The sequence below is a fragment of the Homarus americanus genome, unplaced genomic scaffold (assembly GCF_018991925.1).
Source record: "Homarus americanus isolate GMGI-L3 unplaced genomic scaffold, GMGI_Hamer_2.0 scaffold33468, whole genome shotgun sequence".
NCBI classification, from domain to species: Eukaryota; Metazoa; Arthropoda; class Malacostraca; order Decapoda; family Nephropidae; genus Homarus; species Homarus americanus.
This window is the reverse complement of record NW_024714177.1, coordinates 6,508,526-6,527,491: the sequence shown is the minus strand read 5'-3', so window position 1 is coordinate 6,527,491 and position 18,966 is coordinate 6,508,526. Positions and strand designations below refer to the sequence as shown.

General features: G+C 45.8%; 1 non-coding gene across 1 annotated transcript; it reads right to left on the bottom strand.

Annotated features, from left to right (window-relative positions):
• Positions 1-4,555: 4,555 nt before the first annotated feature.
• On the bottom strand, positions 4,556-4,628 carry Trnat-agu. The gene has a single exon. It is a non-coding gene; the product is annotated as a tRNA-Thr (tRNA).
• Positions 4,629-18,966: the final 14,338 nt, after the last annotated feature.

Here is an 18,966-nt window from a genome sequence, read left to right as displayed (position 1 = left end):
GTAGACCTAACCTCACCTAGACCGCATGAATCTCTGCATGATATTTAAAACCCATTTCCTTTGTATGCAAGAAGATAGTTTTTTTTGGTTGGGGGCGTTGCTGTAGCCAGATGGAGACCAGCATACCTGTATAATGTACCTGCACTATTGTTCCTGAGTAAATGTTCCCAATTTTTAATGTCGCTAAGAAGTATTATCACCGTCTTACTGCAGGGCGAGTCATTGGCCCCATTGTTGCTTGACTTAAAACACTTGGCCATGATTTACAGCCTCAGGTGATGATGTTTTTAAGGTGAGGCTACAGTTGCTGGTGGAGTAGAGTGCTAAGTGCAGTATTCTAACCACACCATAACACTTTCACGAGTGTTGGATCGAATGTCGTTAACGTACACAAGATGACATATGAATTCGTACATGCACATAAATTTGCATGGTCACACACAGACACACACACACACACACACACACACACCTGGTTCTTGTATAAATCAGTAACATGACCCTCTACCTGTGCAATACACGCTGGTCACAGGTGACCCTTGACTCTCAGCCGAGTGTCTTCATGACCTCAGGGTCACGACTTACTGTACTCCACTCTCATGCACGCTCTGGTTGGTCCTGGTCATTGACGTCCACCAGTCTCTCTCTCTCTCTCTCTCTCTCTCTCTCTCTCTCTCGTATTAAAAATTAATCCGTTTCCTCTCCTTCCTCAGGTACGTACCAGGACGTGTGAACAAAGGGCACACCGAGTCATCGTGAGTCATTGTAAGTCACCGTGAGTCATTGTAAGTCATCTTAGATCATCGTAAAGCATCATAATTTATTGTAAACTACTGTAAGTCACCGCAAGTGAGTTCTTGTAAGAGTTATCATGTCAATGTAACTTACCGTAAGTCGGGTTTGTGTGTGTGTGTGTGTGTGTGGGTGGTGGAGTGACTGTCAGGTGTGTGTGTGGGGGTGGGAGGTGGAGGGACTATCAGGTGTGTGTGTGTGTGTGAGGTGTGGGGGTAAAGGACCCGTCAGGTGTATTGTGTGTGGGGGTGGAGGGATTGTCAGGTGTGTGTGGGTGGAGGTGGAAGAACTCCCTAAGGTGTGTGTGGGGGAATGTCAGGTGTGGGGGTGGGAAGGGACTGTTAGGTGTGTGGGGGATGGGGAGGTGAAGGGACTGTGAGGTGTGTGGGGGGTGAAGGGACTGTTAGGTGTGTGGGGGAGGTGGAGGGACTGTCAGGTGTGTGGAGGAGGTAGTGAGGCCGTGGCAGGTGTGGGGGAACAAGAAATTGGTTAATGACTTGGTAATGACCATTTTTTTTGCCTTGATAAATCAGTCCTAGATTGAGTGTTGGCGATAGTGGTGGTGTTGGTGATAGTGGTGGTGTTGGTGATAGTGGTGGTGTTGGTGATAGTGGTGGTGTTGGTGATAGTGGTGGTGTTGGTGATAGTGGTGGTGTTGGTGATAGTGGTGGTGTTGGTGATAGCGGTGGTGTTGGTGATAGTGTTGATGGTGATTATGTTAGTGATGCTGTTGGCGGTGTCAGTGATGGAGATAGAGGTGATGGTGATCATTATAATTAGTTTTGATGGTAATGATAACCGTGGTGTCTCCATCCCTCTCACACGTGACTCCTCCCTCTCACTCATGTCTATCCTTCACTCATGTAGCCATCCTTCTCACTCACGTCTACCCTTCACTCGTGTAGACATCCCTTTCACTCCCGTCTATCCCTCACTCATGTAGTCATCCCTCTCACTCACGTCTCCTTCCCTCTCACACCAGCAGTATCCTCCTCACCCTGCACGTCACTCACTCACCTGTAGTCATACGACATAACTGATCGTTAGCTTGAATCAATGTTTGTAAACAATGAAACATGAGCCAAACATGTTTGCCAAAGCCCCTCCTTCCTGACCCGTCTGTTGATGTTGACCTCACGTGGAATTTTTTCTGCGTCATGACCCTTTATCCTGCATGCTCCTTCCCTTAAGCCTCCTTTACCCTTTCCATTTGGCCCTTAATTCCCCATGTTTCTCACACCCTCACCTCCCCCTCGACTGCTTAACCCATCAGCTGACGGCCCCGCCATGGCCACGCCCCCTTCGTCTCGATCCTCGACCCCGGTTTCGGCTTCCACCTTAACTATTTGTGTTGTGTTGTAACTGTGAGTGGTCCTTATGAGTGTAATGTGTACTTATGAGTGTTTATGTTGGAGATATAAATAGAAATCAGCTGGTGATTTGCACAAATGTTGTTGACGCTCAGATGTAAATATTAGACGAGAACTTTAAACAAGAAGTAATATTTATACTGTACGTCTTTTATTATTTAGTTTGTTTACATTGTACCTGTGAGTTAACTTATTGATGTATTGATAGGTATACATGTGTACTTTTTTAAATATTTTTTTTAATACTACTGTTTGTCATTTTTTTTACTAATTGCTCATACATTCATCTTTACCGTAGACATATAGCGATAGATGTTTATAATAATAATAATAATAATAATGATAATAATAATAATGATAATGATAATAATAATAATAATAATAATAATAATAATAATAATAATAATAATAATAATAATAATAATAGACACTTTGAGACACAGCCATATATGGTATACGTAATGATAAGGAACATACGCCACTAAATAGTAAAATAATAGTTGCAAGCATAACATTTAAGATGGTCTGATACCAGCTGTCCCTTGAGACACACACACACACACACACACACGTACGTACGAGTATATATATATATATATATATATATATATATATATATATATATATATATATATATATATATATATATATATATATATATATATATATACTATATATAGGAGAGATTTAGGAGTCACATTGAGCCGAGGAGAATAAGCCTACCGTACACAGAAGCTAATTGAATTCCCCGAAAAGAACAAAATTACAAACACAGAGTACTCGTTACTCACACTTCGACTTGGGTATAAAGGTGTGTGTGTGTGTGTGTGTGTGTGTGTGTGTGTGTGTGTGTGTGTGTGTGTGTGTGTGTGTGTGTGTGTGTGTGTGTGTGTGTGTGTGTGTGTGTGTGTGATCTTCCTTCGCTGTCTTTGAAAGCGACAGACATGGAAACGGACAATGGGGAGGGAGGTGGAGGTGGATGGGGATGGGGGAGGGGGTAGGTGGATGGGACGGGGAGGAGGTGAGTGGATGGGATGGGGAGGGAGGTGAGTGGATGGGACAGGGAGGGGGAGGTGGATGGGACGGGGGAGGAGGTGGTGGATGGGACGGGGAGGGGGTGAGGTGGATGGGATGGGGGAGGGGTGAATGGATGGGATGGGGAGGGGGTGAGTGGATGGGATGGGGGGGGTGAGTGGATGGGATGGGGGAGGGGGAGGTGAGTGGATGGGATGGGGGGTGGGGTGGATGGGATGGGGGGGGTGAGTGGATGGGATGGGGGAGGGAGGTGAGTGGACGGGATGGGGGAGGGAGGTGAGTGGATGGGATGGGGGAGGGAGGTGAGTGGAGGGGATGGGGGAGGGGGAGATGAGTGGATGGGATGGGGGAGGTGAGTGGATGGGATGGGGGAGGGGGTATCTTTACATACGCTATTCATCAACCTGTCGTCACCAAGTTATGTGTATACAACATTCAATGTCACAATAACATTCACATCACCACTTACTTACACAACTGTACTTAAGTTCATGTTTATTATGTTATATATTCACTGATAAAAGCTTGAGTTAAGGTATATTAGTTAAGGTAAGATACGTTATTTAAGGAGTACTTTGGGAGGTAAGGTAAGGTAAGGTAAGGTAAGGTAAGGTAAGGTTGGATTGGGTTAGGTTAGGTTAGGTTAGGTTAGGTTGGGTTAGGTTTTACAGTAGTTCATTTAATTGGCTCGATGAAGAACTTGTGATCTATAGATATAATAATAAAGGTGTTAATGAGGATGATGATGATATTAATGATGATGTTCTTATTTAGTATGATTAATGAGGAGGTTCAGGTGGTTGATTGATATTTATAAATGGGGAAAGGGTCAGGTGTGTGTGTGTGTGTGTGTGTGTGTGTGTGTGTGTGTGTGTGTGTGTGTGTGTGTGTGTGTGTGTGTAAAGCTTCACAATACCCACAACTACAGAATATTTACTGTATATATACACATTTTACTGATCTAAAACAGTATTACTGAAAATGGTTTAATTAGACGGTTACTATGCATGTTAAATAGATAAATCACCAAAATTAGATGTAAAATAATGTTTGCTCCACGTGTAACAAGGATGTCCGCTAACACAACACAACCACCACACCGAGTTAACGAGTTGCATGACCCAGTCCGCGAAGACTGGACAGCTCTCCAACTGCACTGGCTAACCATTACCCCGGAACACGATTAACATCCAGGTTCCCAACTACTGCTGGGTAGACAGAGGCAAATGTCGTAAAGAAACTTGCCCATGGTTTCACTCTGCCCGGGGATCGAACCCGGGTCCACTCACTTCCGAGGAGAGCATGCTGACCATTACACCACTGGTCGCCACAAAATATTGTTCAGTTACAACCCACAGTGCCTCCAGGGAGGATCGAACTCCCGGCCTCTGGTTTACTAGACCAGCGCTCTAGCCACTGAGCTATGGAGGCAAGTGAGAGCTATGATACGTAGATAATACTTGAGGAAATACAGTAGCAACATGATCTACCCAACTTTTCCTCGCCTTACTGGCCTGACTAATAACGTTTATTTCAGTGTGAAGGTAATTTATTTATATTCGAATACCACCTTCTTATTATTATATATACCCTGGCTGTTAAAGGACTCACTAACTCAGCGTGGCCATCTCTTATTGGCCCGCGTGGAGTTATGTCCCCTGATATTTTAATATGCTATACACTCTTCATGGTCGTCTTAAGTCATATACCAAATCATATACAGGAGATGGCGCTAGGGATCATAAATACCGCTCGAGGGGTCACATACAGCGCTCGAGGGGGTCCTACAGAACATTCGAGGAGTCATAAATAGCGTTCGGGGTCAGTCAATCTGCATCACTTTGACCTCGATCTTTGATGATCTTGTTGACCTCTAAACATACACTACTGTGGATGGCGCTGTTGAGTCTTCAGACCAGGCTATATTTATTTATCTTGAGGCGTTTACGAGTTAGGATCAGACGCGACACACACACACACACACACACACGCGCGCGCGCGCGCGCGCGCGTACAGGGGAGAAGGAAGGGTTAAAGTCTTCTCTACTAGTGATGGTATATCATATTTGCCCCAACATTTAACCTCTGCCAGCACTAGATCTTGTTCACCATGACTCACTCCTGTAAGTGAACTAGACGTGAAGGCGGAGAAGATTGACAAATAAACACTTATAGAGAGTGTTAAGTAATGGGCACTTAGCATGCACACATGGTGTGTTATGTGTGTTAAGTAATGAACACTTACCATGCACACATGGTGTGTTAAGTAATGAACACTTACCATGCACACATGGTGTGTTAAGTGTGTTAAGTAATGAACACTTAACATGCACACATGGTGTGTTAAGTAATGAACACTTAGCATGCACACATGGTGTGTTAAGTAATGAACACTTAGCATGCACACAGGGTGTGTTAAGTGTGTTAAGTAATGAACACTTAACATGCACACAGGGTGTGTTAAGTAATGAACACCATCATGCACACATGGTGTGTTAGATAATGAACACTATCATGCACACATGGTGTGTTAAATAATGAACACTATCCTGCACACATGGTGTGTTAGATAATGAACACTATCATGCACACATGGTGTGTTAGATAATGAACACTATCATGCACACATAGTGTGTTAGATAATGAACACTATCATGCACACATGGTGTTAGATAATGAACACTATCATGCACGCATGGTGTGTTACATAATAAACACTATCATGCACTAACACATGATCTAAACAGCGTAAAATCCACTTTATATAATTATCACAGGTTAGGACAGTTACCAGTGTAATATTACTGTACTGTATGTTGAGGTAACACAGCGTGTTTGACTCTTTAATATCAGAGATCAGGGAGCCACATTCTTGCGAGGGGGAGGGCGAGGCAACATAGTGATGAACACCCCACCTGCCCAGTATCTACCTGACCTTAATGAGACACGACCAGGTGACGGATTGTGTGTGGAGTAGTTGGCCTTGGTAGTGGTGGAGTGGTGGTGGTTATGATGGAGTGGTTGTGGTTATGTTGGTAGTAGAGGAGTGGTGGTCATGGGGGTGGTAGCATAGGCGTGATGGTGGTGGTACTGGATGGGTGGTTGTGATGGTTGTAGTGGAAGGATGGCTGAGGTGGTGGTGTTGGTAGTAGTGGAGGAGTGATTCTGGTTGTGATAGTGGAGGAGTGGTGGTGGTAGTGGAGGGGTAGCTGTGGTGATGGTAATGCTGGTAGTTGGGTTGCTGGTATTAGTTGTTGTTGATGATGGTAATAATTGTGGTGGTAATGGTGGTGAAGTTGGTAGCATTTATTTCTTGGCCACCCTCCCTCCTTATCCCCTGCCAACCTTTGTCATCCACCCCTGCCACACTCCCTCCGTCTCCTTGCCACGCTCCCCTGACACCCTCCCTACCACTCCTCTGACACCCTCCCTACCACTCCCCTGACACCCTCCCTACCACTCCCCTGACACCCTCCATACCACTCACCCTGCCATCCTCCCTACCCTCCCTGACATCCTCCCTGACACCTCCCTACCCTGACACCTCCCTACCACTCACCCTGCCATCCTCCCTACCCCCCTGACACCCTCCCTACCACTCCCCTGACACCCTCCCTACCACTCCCCTGACACCCTCCCTACCTCTCACCCTGCCATCCTCCCTACCACTCCCCTGACACCCTCCCTACCACTCCCCTGCCATCCTCCCTGCACAAGAGGGTCAGTGGCTGGTGCTTCGCTTTCAGGTTTATGGCGAACAAATCATCATTCCCCCGTCTGTGTGTGTCACCACCAGGGGGACACAGTGTGTGTGTGTCACCACCAGGGAGACACAGTGTGTGTCACCACTAGGAGGACACCGTGTGTGTGTCATCACTAGGACGACACAGTGTGTGTCATCACTAGGAGGACACAGTGTGTCACCACCAGGGGGACACAGTGTGTGTGTGTGTCACCACCAGGGAGACACAGTGTGTGTCACCACTAGGAGGACACCGTGTATGTCACCACTAGGACGACACAGTGTGTGTGTCACCACTAGGACGACACAGTGTGTGGGAGGACACAGTGTGTGTCACCACTAGGAGGACACAGTGTGTGTGTCACCACTAGGACGACAGTGTGTGTGTCACCACTAGTGTGTGTCACCACTAGGAGTGTGTGTCACCACACAGTGTGTGGAGGACACAGTGTGTCACCACTAGGAGGACACAGTGTGTGTCACCACTAGGAGGACACAGTGTGTGTGTCACCACTAGGAGGAGGCACCCTGTGTCACCACTAGGAGGACACACCGTGTGTCACCACTAGGAGGAGGCACCCTGTGTCACCACTAGGAGGACACACCGTGTGTCACCACTAGGAGGACACACCGTGTGTCACCACTCGGAGGACACACCGTGTATCACCACTAGGAGGACACACCGTGTGTCACCACTCGGAGGACACACCGTGTGTCACCACTAGGAGGACACACCGTGTGTCACCACTCGGAGGACACACTATGTGTCACCACTCGGAGGACACACCGTGTGTCACCACTCGGAGGACACACCGTGTGTCACCACTCAGAGGACACACTATGTGTCACCACTCGGAGGACACACCGTGTGTCACCACTCGGAGGACACACTATGTGTCACCACTCGGAGGACACACCGTGTGTCACCACTCGGAGGACACACTATGTGTCACCACTCGGAGGACACACCGTGTGTCACCACTCAGAGGACACACTATGTGTCACCACTCGGAGGACACACTATGTGTCACCACTCGGAGGACACACTATGTGTCACCACTCGGAGGACACACCGTGTGTCACCACTCAGAGGACACACTATGTGTCACCACTCGGAGGACACACCGTGTGTCACCACTCAGAGGACACACTATATGTCACCACTCGGAGGACACACTATGTGTCACCACTCGGAGGACACACTATGTGTCACCACTCGGAGGACACACGTTTCTAGCCAAACGTCGTTCATGTGACCCATTCCGCTTGTCATCAACACAGTGTTGGGCGACACACACTCACTACCCGGTACACAGGTTTCTCCCCTCACACAATTTACAATTCGTTGAATGTCGGTCAAGCGGACTCCTTCCGTACACCTGCAAATTAAGGCTCGTCCTGTCTCTCTAGGTATGAGGCCAATTGTGTCGCCTGTGTGTCTTGTGGTCCTCCTCTTACTGCCTTAAATTTGTAGCTCCATATTTACGACCTTGTGCATGGATCCACAACAACAAACCTCTACCGGCACCCACACCCACACTCTTATCTACGTGTTTGTTTTTTGATCCACGCTCATGCACCCAAGCAGGACTCGCTCACGCCCACAGGACAACCTTTACTCACTCTTATTCACGCCTACACAGGAGACCTAAGTTGAGACCGCCAGGAAATAATGTTGAGGCCGCCCACTTGTGATACATCATGTTTGTTGTGTTTTACCAGATTACAGATTGCCCCGGAGGAGGCTAGTTTATTGGGCACCCCCTTACATCCTGTGCAAGGTGAAGCGCAGAAGCGTTTACAGCGCCCAACTGGGAAGCATGCGGAGTTCATGCTTGCCTTTATGACTCATGCATTAAGGGCGTAAAGGCCTGAAGGGTCATGGGTTTTGTCAGCAAGTTACATAAAGTGACAATGATGAGTGTGTGGGGGGAAAATACCCGGTACAATTTATCTGTTTATGGCAAAGTGTGGCAGGTCCCTAATAATGTCAAGTGCCAGGCCTGTCACTAGGAGGAGGGATATCTGGTCAGGGAGGGTTTTACCAGAGTGTGTGGTGGCGGTGGGAGGCCAAGATTGTGTGATGAGTTGGAGGGCGGGAGGCAGTGTGCCATGAATGATGTTAACTAGCTTAATTAATATATAAATTAACTTTAAACTTGCTCGGTGCCAAATAAAATAACTTTAAACCGTTTTTAATATAGTCAGTAATATTTTCTTAAGATAAGACTTTTTTATGTTTATGTTCTTCAGGTTTGATTTGTTTACATGCTATATGTCAGGCTATAACGTGGTGCCGCTCGGGCTAATCTTTGTGGATGGACGCTATTAACTGTGGTATGTACCGACGTTATCCTCTGGACGCGTACATTCACAGAAAAAATAACATCACAGGAGGACGAATATCAGAGAACAAATAAGCACTACTATAATAGCCCAATGAGAGTCAACAAATTACTGAGGGTGCACCATTACCGACAAATAAGTACCGGGCGGTAAGTGCAGGCATGTTAAGCCCTGCCAAATAGATACGAAGGGCACCAGTAATGTTACCGCCTCGGCCAGGCTGCCCCTTTCCTAAGCAGATAACAATTTGTCTGTAAGTGCTGTGCCGAGGGCTATTAAATCAGCTGTTTTGCATGAGTGTTTTTCCCGCCCATCATCACCACCCAGCACAAGGAAGGGAAAGGGGCCAGATACCCCGCTGCCTCCCACTGCTATCACGAATGTTTGTCTCTCATAACGTCAGAGAAGCGGGTACTATATATTTTAATCTGTTGGGAGGTAATCTTGATGGGCCAGATGTACGTCATCTTCGCTGCCGTCCTACCCACTTAACAAAGACGACAATATTTATACCAACAACCTATATTAAATACAAAAAGCACCATAACTAGAATGTATATGACAATGGTTATACTGCAGTAAGCATTATACTTAATACAGATGTGTATATTTAACTTAACCCGATGTGTCCCAACCAGTCTCCATAGTAGCTTAGGGTTTTTACCGACACAGCCACGTCCACTGTCGAGCATGTAAACATTCGTCATGTAGGCACGATATATTATACTTGATAAACGTTTGGGAACTTGTTTTCTTTTTCCCCTGTATGGTTATCATCATATACGTAGACCAGGCGCACCTACAGTGATTTATTTGCATATCTACGTAATACAACAGCAAGCATATGCACATCAATATATGTTGACGCATAAAGAAGCACAGATCCAATACCTCAGTCATACACACAGTACACTCATACGTTTGCACATGTATACCTATGAACACACATACAATAAAAAAATGTACAGTACACTCAAACAGATAGTCACACATATACAAACATTCGAGTTTCCCCTCCTCTATGCACACACATCCGTACACATCCAAGCACACACATGTAAGAAAATAATCAAGTACCCCTCATGAGCACATGAACATACATGCACAGTCGGGGTCAAAAGTCTTGAACACTTGACAGTATTTGGCATGTAAGTTCCCGAAGATCTTAGGCATTAAGGAGAGTTTTATCCCATTTTGTGGTTCAGGCAAAATACGTGATGACAAGTAGTGTTATTAGCATATCCCAATCATATATATATAACTCAGAAGTAGATGCCAGATATTGCTACGTGTTCAAAACTTCTGACACCCGAGTGTACGTAATAATTCAATTCCTTCTCACGTACATACATGTATGAAAAGGTGCATACACGTGCTCTCTCATTTCACACACAAATACCAGCGATATTCAGTCATGCTTACATATTTACACGCACACACATTTACCCTGACGCACAAACACATATACGTTCACAAGCATAAACACACAGGAAGAGGGTCACCACAAACACACACACACAGCAGGAACAAGACCCATCCACAGGGCGTCCCACACCTTCCCGCCTTAAACACCTGTCCAGCTCCTCCATGAAGGATAGCCTTAATTAATCAGGTATTGTGGGGGGCACCGGTGGTCTCATCACAACCTAAATCGTAAGGAGGGAGGTGGGCAGAAGGAGGGAGGTGGGCAGAAGGAGAAGGATGTGCAGAAGGAGAGGGGAGGGCAGAAGGAGCGGGGTGACCAGGAGGAGAGAGGTGGGCAGGAGAGGGGGTGGGCAGGAGAGGGGGTGGGCAGGAGAGGGATGGGCAGGAGAGGGATGGGCAGGAGAGGGAGGTGGGCAGGAGAAAGAGATGGGCAGGAGGAGGTGGTGGGCACGTGTGAGGGGTGGATAGGAGGAGGGAAAAGGATAACACACACACTAGGGCTAAGATTCATTGACGTATATATGGGTAAATTAAGTGAAAATACTGAGGATATTGTACTATGTATATTTTTGAAGGGGATTAGGTTAAGTTTGGTTAGGTTAGGTTTTTTTTTATTAGGTTAGGTTAGATTAGGTTAGGTTAGGTTAGATTAGGTTAGGTTAGGTTAGGACAGGACTGCTGGGGTTCCTGTGTTCTGTATCTCAAGAAGTTTTCCGTATTATTCCGAGATTTAAGATTACAGAGATTAAGTAAAGCAAAAATAAATGTTTCTTCCTGGCTTTTAATAGTTGCTACCTTAATGTTGTTGTCAATTGTTGTAAGATGATGTTGTCAGTTGTTATTGTCAGTTGTGATTGGCGGTGTTGTTATTGCAGTAGTCAACTCATCCATTCATCCATCCATCCATCCATCCGTCCATCTATCCGTCCATCCATCCATCCATCCATCCATCCATCCATCCATCCGTCCGTCCGTCCGTCCGTGCAGTGTGGTAGGTCCCGAACACAACCCTGAACGAAAAGCCTCACGCCGAAGAGGTGATTATCTCCGGGTGCTCCACTTTCATGATTATTATATCATCTTGTTTATCTCTGCGTTCTCTACTTGTTGTTTATATTCTCTACTTGTTTGTTTTCTTCTTGTTTAAGTTCTCTATTTGTTGTTTGTTCTCTTGTTGTTTAGGTTCTGTTATTGTTGTTTTTGTTCTCTTGTTGTTGTTTATGTTCTGTAATTGTTGTTTGTTCTCTTGTTGTTTATGTTCTCTTGTTGTTTATGTTCTCTATTTGTTTATTCCCAGTGCTTATGTCAATATTTCATAATACCATTGGAGACATAACACTTTAATTTAGTCAGTCTCGATAAAAAATGTCAAAATTTAGTGGTGGTAATTAAGAAACTATTGGAAATAATCTTTAACTAATACAAAACATGTCAAAATATAAATGCAAAATATAGACGAATTCATTTGACTTTGAGAGAGAGAGAGAGAGAGAGAGAGAGAGAGAGAGAGAATATTACCCTCCTTACAACACATTAGGACCCGTAAATAATACTCTTAAGTCACACTATCTTTGCTAGTATCTCTATAATCGAGTCGTGAATTATAGCAAGTGTTACTGAAGTGTCTATAATCTAAAATGGGGATATATTGGCCAGAGAGAGAGAGAGAGAGAGAGAGAAAGAGAGAGAGAGAGAGAGAGAGAGAGAGAGAGAGAGACGGTGTGGTACAAGAGCGAGAGTGTAACACTGCGGGGGAGGTATTGTATACACTAAGCGTGGTGGAGGGGCTGTGATCTGCGGCGCGGCATTGCATTACTCGAAGGTTTGGTCAGCTGGTGATCCCCGCCTGTGACAACTAAAAACAAGAGGGGAGCGTAACACATCTCCTTTAGGAACACCACTCGAGCTTACCATGTATGTAATATAAGGAAAGGCGATACTGGGTAACTATTATATTTTTTTGAATTATCAAATTAAGTATCCGTCAGATTTGTTGTATAAATAGAATGCCTTGAGAAGAGATTTGAGTTTGTAACTGAAAACAAAGTGGGAGGGTAAAACATTTCCTTTTGGAACGCTCTTCACGGTGATCATGTTTACAGTAGAGGGAAAGGCAACACTGAACAAATATGATGCATGTATTTAATTATTTATCCAACCATTCATTGGAATATTTTTATACGTGAAGCAAATTGCCTTGAGAACAGGTCAGCGCCTGTGGCAGCTTAGAATAAGAAACGAACGTAAAACATCCCCTTTGGGAACGCCACTCGCTGCTGTTGTATATTTTCTGTGTATACAATATAAAGAAAGATGATACTAGATAAAGGTTACATTCATTAGAGTATATATTTAAGCATCTATTAGAAGTTTTATCGTACGTACAGCAGAGTGCCTCGATAACAGATCTCATTGAATACTTATTAATACACAAACCTCTTTCAGTCATAGATATTTTATATCCTCTGTCTTTATTTTCCTGCTTTACTGACATTAATAATCATTACATGTAGCTTCCTGTTCTCTGTCACTGACATTTTCTGTTCTCTCTTTGTACCTTTTCTTATTATCATCATTTCCGCCTTGGGTCATACACCTCCTCCACACACACACCACCACTCTCATCTTATTGCCTATCGAACATTTCCACTCTCTCAATAAGCGAGATCTTGGTGTAGTGTGTACCTCGGCACTACTGCCACTCTGCTCCTCTCCATCAACGTCTCCGCACTGCTCTTCACTTCTTTCCAGCAAACATTCATGTTTAACTAGAAGGGCACTCACGGAGGTAAACCCTTGCCTCGTAGTCTGACCGCTGACCTTCATACGTGTTTAACCAAATTCGTCCCAAATTTAAAACCTTTTCTGTTTCCAACTTCCAGTTCATTTAATACGTTTCAACAAAATCTGTGTGAAGTGTTTTTGAAGTCTTCTTCACACTGAAACACACAAACACGAAAAAGAAACCAGCCTTTTTGCCTTGTTGACGGAGGTTAAACTGTTTATCCACTTGATTATTCCACAACAACCATCTAAAGATGGTGTCCGTATACGGTACTTCACCTCACTCGAATTCTCTCTTTCACACCCTTCATAAACACATTGACCTTCTTTTATTCAGTGTCGTAATAGTGGCGCTATGACCACTAGGGGCGGGGGGCTGTTACCTCTCAGATGGTTGAGCGTGGACAAAGTTTACCTTATACGCCGTCAACTTCTCCATTATAAGACATCTAAGAACACATTCCTCAGACTCAAGACAAGGAGCACCTAAACTCACCAACAAACAGAAGGAATTGGACCTGCACACGTGTGTGTGTGTGTGACGCCTTAACAAACTGTGACAGTATGCAAGGTACAGTGTTAGGGACCACCTCCATCCCACCCCCCCCCTCTGCCTGAACCACACACACACACACACACACACACACACACACACACACACACACACTGTTCCTGTCAAATGGTAAATGATAGGTGACAGCTGACGGCGGGGATGATTACAAGGCAGACAGACAGTCGAGCGCTGACAGTGTGCTGGACGCAGAGCAGGAGCAGCCAGCCCAGTTATTTTGATCAGCGGATACCAGAGAGGTGTGAGATGTGTATAATCACGAGTAGGAGAGAAGGTGAGGGAGAGAGAGAGAAAAAGACGTGGCTATAAAGAAAACAGGAGAGAAGAGATAGAAAGACTGATATGAGAGGGAGAGAAACGGTCAATAGGTCACCAACAACACACACACGTCACCAGCAACACACACACGTCATAACAACAGACACGTCACCAGTATCAAACACACGTCACCAACATCACACACATCACCAGTATCAAACACACGTCACCAACATCACACACATCACCAGTATCAAACACACGTCACAACAACAGACACGTCACCAGCATCACACACACATCACCAGCATCAAACACACGTCACCAGCATCACACGTCACCAACATCACACACATCACCAGTATCAAACACACGTCACAACAACAGACACGTCACCAACATCACACACACGGACACATCAAGTAGTCACCAACATCACACACATCACCAGCATCAAACACACGTCACCAACACAACAGGACTAAGAAGTAAAGACCTGGTAGAGAAGAACTTGTATACGTGTTACCAAGAGGACCGAGATTGTCACTCCTGCTGGTGCTACTACTGGAGGAGGCGATGACGATCCTCCTCCTCCTCCTCCACATCATCATCATCATCATCGTCATCATCATCATCATCATCGTCATCTCCCTTCACTTGCACTTCCTCTTATACGGCCTCCTCCTCCCCTGCCACCAGCGCCACCTCAGTGTTTACAGTGTCTTGATAACACATGTTTCTCCTCCACTACATGACCCGGAAACTCTTGGTCTCCGTCTCATTATGTCTTGTTCTCTTATAGCCAGATTGTTGACGCTGGGATGTTGTTGCAGTGTTGTATTATTGCTTGTTGCTTCAGTAAGGTGTTGTTTCTTCAGGGAGGTGTTGTTGCTTCAGGGATGTGTTGTTGTAGTGATGTTATTTACACTTGATGCCTCGAGGGGAGTGTTATTCCAGTGTTGCATTGTTGGACTTGTTTCAGCAGTGGGGATGTTACAATGTGCACTTCTTGCTTCAGTCAGTGTATACATTGTCACTGTCTGTATGTGTGTGTGTCTCTCTGTCTGTGTCTGTCTGTCTGTCTGTTCTGTTTGTGTCTGTCTGTCCTTCCTGTGTTATATAATTGTACCAGGAACAATAAACTCGTACATAAAACAACGTAAAGTATTTTCATTGAATACTTGATCACACTGATACTTTCTCTTCGTTAATTACAATGTTATTTTCCTTCTACACACTCTCTCTCTCTCTCTCTCTCTCTCTCTCTCTCTCTCTCTCTCTCTCTTGCTTTCACTGAGTAGATGGACGGGAGAGAGTAAGTGACAGTGGTGTGGGGGTGTGTGTATATAGGGAAATGTGTATATATGTATAGGGTTATGTATGTATGTGTTTGTGTGTGTGTGTATGGGTTTGTCTTGTGTGGGTGGGTGGCAGGACAGCCGTGGGTGTTGAGAAGTGGGCGGCTTTGAATATGGTAAAAGCCCACACATAGTTGAGGCTGTGGGCTGTGAATACAATGAACTTCCCTTTCCCCCTTCACCCTTATCTCCCCCCATCACTCCCATCACCCCCATCCCCACATACTTGCAGTTGGGGAGGGGTTGAATGCGACGACTCCCCTTCCTCCTTCCTCCTCCTCCTTCCTCCTTCCTCCTTTCCTCCTTCCTCCTCCATTCTTCCATCCCCTTTCCACTTACTTGAGGCTAGAGGGATAGATTTAAAGTTCTCCTCCTCCCTCCTTCTTCCCTTCCCCAAGTCGTGTTCACAACGGTAAATCAGGCTTAGCGAGGCTCTTAATCACCTGACTTACGACCAGCTCTGCACACGTCACCTCTTGGTCTCGCTAATCCAAACAGATACTAATAAGTAAGATTTACCTGCATGACAAGGTTGGCAGGTGATTGTGCTAACGACGATTGATTTAATGGGTTTTGTGACCTGAGATTGGGTCATGGGGAGGCTAGGTTGTAGGGCGGTTAGGTCGTGGGCTAGGAGATTAATTCATGAGGTGGGAGGTTAAGTCATAGGGAGGTTAGGTTAAGTCGTGGGAGGTTAAGTCGTGGGCTGGGATGTTAGGTCGTGGGCTGGAAGGTTAGGTCATGGCTGGGAGGTTAATTCATGAGGTGGGAGGTTAGGTCATAGGGAAGTTAGTTTATTTGGTGGGAAGTTAAGTCATGGGCTAGGAGGTTTAGGTCATGTGGCGTGGGAGGTTAGGTTAGGGGGTGGGAGGTTAGATTATGGGGTCACAGTTAAGGACATGGAGTCATTTGCATATCTGATAAAGTGACGGGACTTCACAGGTTCTCGTCAAGGTCTTAGAGTCTTTACCGTGGTCATGCAGTCATGGATAAGGTCAAGAAGCCATGAACAAGGTCAAGTAGCCATGAACAAGGTCACGTAGCTATGAACAAGGTCACGAGGCCATTAACAAGGTCACATAGTCATGAACAAGGTCACGTAGCCATGAACAAGGTCACGAGGCCATTAACAAGGTCACGTAGTCATGAACAAGGCCACGTAGTCATGAACAAGGTCACGTAGCCATTGGCAAGGTAATGGGTTAATTGATACGATCACAAGACTACAGTCACACGTCAAGAGGATCCTGGGGGTCCCGGAGATCACCAGACCAAGCACTACTTTGCCTTGTAAGGGCCGAGGAAATGCCTAAGTTCCCCCTCCCCCCTTTAGTGAGCGAGTTACCACTGTGTCGTCACTGTCACTAGCCACTCCACGGCTCCTACTTGACTCACAGGAGGCAATTCTTAGCCTAGCCAGTACTTAGATGGGGCGAACTTTCTCCTTGGCTAGTACTCAGTTCAGGCGACCAGGAGCCGGTTTTCATGAGAGACTCTCAGGCTGGAAGATGAGTAAGACTCCAGTTGGGTGGAACAAGAGCTGACCGCTTCATTCGTACTTGGTTGGATGATGGAGGATGGGTTTTCAAGACCTCGCACTCAGGTCGGATGATCAGGAATGTCGCGGCCGTCCACTCGTGTAACAGCTAAAGCCATCATAGTTGGAGGCCTCCAGCTGTGAGAGGAGACCCGCCCTAGTGTGTGGGTCTCCGTGTGGCCGCCAGTGAACGCCTCTTCCATCAACTTGTCCACGGCTCCTCCCTCACTCCCGCTGAGGTGTTTGTTGTGCCAACGTCTACAGTCGTGACCCTTCCCATAAACAAATCTGCTAGCGACAGTGTGCAGTAGCTAGAGTAATCCATACCTCTGTCAACACCAGGAACGTGGGACTATGACCTCTCTGTCAACAATAAGTCTGGCTATAGATGTTGCTATTATCGTGCCGGTAACCAGTACTTGCTACAACCACCACCAGCACTCACCCTTCACCTTTACTCCTCAGCCTTGAAGAGTCAGCAGCAGTAGGAAGGTGACTCGGCTATGTAACAAGACTAAACAGGGCCGCCAGAATCATTGTCCAGGTCACTGCTGATGGCGACACTTCTTGACGCGATGAAGTGAGAAGGTCAGCACCGGCACCTGCTTCACGCTGTCCAGCTGCATTCATACTCACTTGTTATCAAGATTTTATGATCACGTCAAGAATGTGTAGCTTCAAAGACTATGAACAACCCGGGTGAAGTTTTAGTAGGTCCGATGTTTGGGTGTTGACGTGGCCACTGCTCACGCCTGATGACCCTGGTAGGAGTAAAGTTATTGACTTAGAAGATATAAGTCAATCCTCGGCTACTGTACCTAACCTGGACACAAGTTGAATCGTTTGGTTCTACAAATATAATCTGTGTACTGTACCTAGACACTACCAGTGTTAGGGGTAATTTAGTCGTGGTGTACCCGGATGGTGTTAATGGATAAGTCATTATCTTCTCTCTCTCCTTCCTTACATTCCTTCCCCTCATCCACCTTCCCTCTCATCTCCCTCTCTCCTTCCTGTTCTTTCTCTCACCGCACAACATTCCTACCTACCTTAACTCCTTCCTCTCCCTTCAACCTTACCACAACCCTCACCCAACCACTTCCTCCTCCCTCCTTCCCTCACCTTAGCCCCCCTTCCCGCCTCCCCCATACCCCCGCCCCTACTCTCCCATATATAAATATTCATATGGTACAAACTCCTCGACCACACGGATTACATTAACACCTAACCAAACAAATTAGGTACACTCGCCACCAGCTTAATGAGCGACACAAACATCCCGCCCGCTATATTTTAAGCACCTCAAGTGTCCGTCTGTGAGGTCGCTCGCTTCTTGTTGTTTGTGTGATGCAGTATTATGTTGTCAGCCAGACCTTCACACTCCCTCTCGTCTCCTGGTGCTGAAATATTCTCTAGTGAACCACGAACCTGTCTATCCTCTCGAGTAGGAAAAAAAGAAAATCGACAATAAAATGGACGTTTACTTCTTGCGTCAGTTATGTGGTAAACAATTGATGGTGTTATTGGTAAGTTTGTGGAAAATAAAGTAGAATTTTATGTCGTCTACCTGGTAAATGCATTCGTTGGTTGATGTAAAAAATTTTGGAGGTATAATCTCTTGTTAACGTTTACTCTAGTTAGGGGCAGTTAAACACAGACTTGCTGTACGTACCTTGGATCAAGTGATACCTCTCGCCTCTCCTCTCCCTCCCTCACCAGGCATACAGAACCCCACCATCACACCACCTA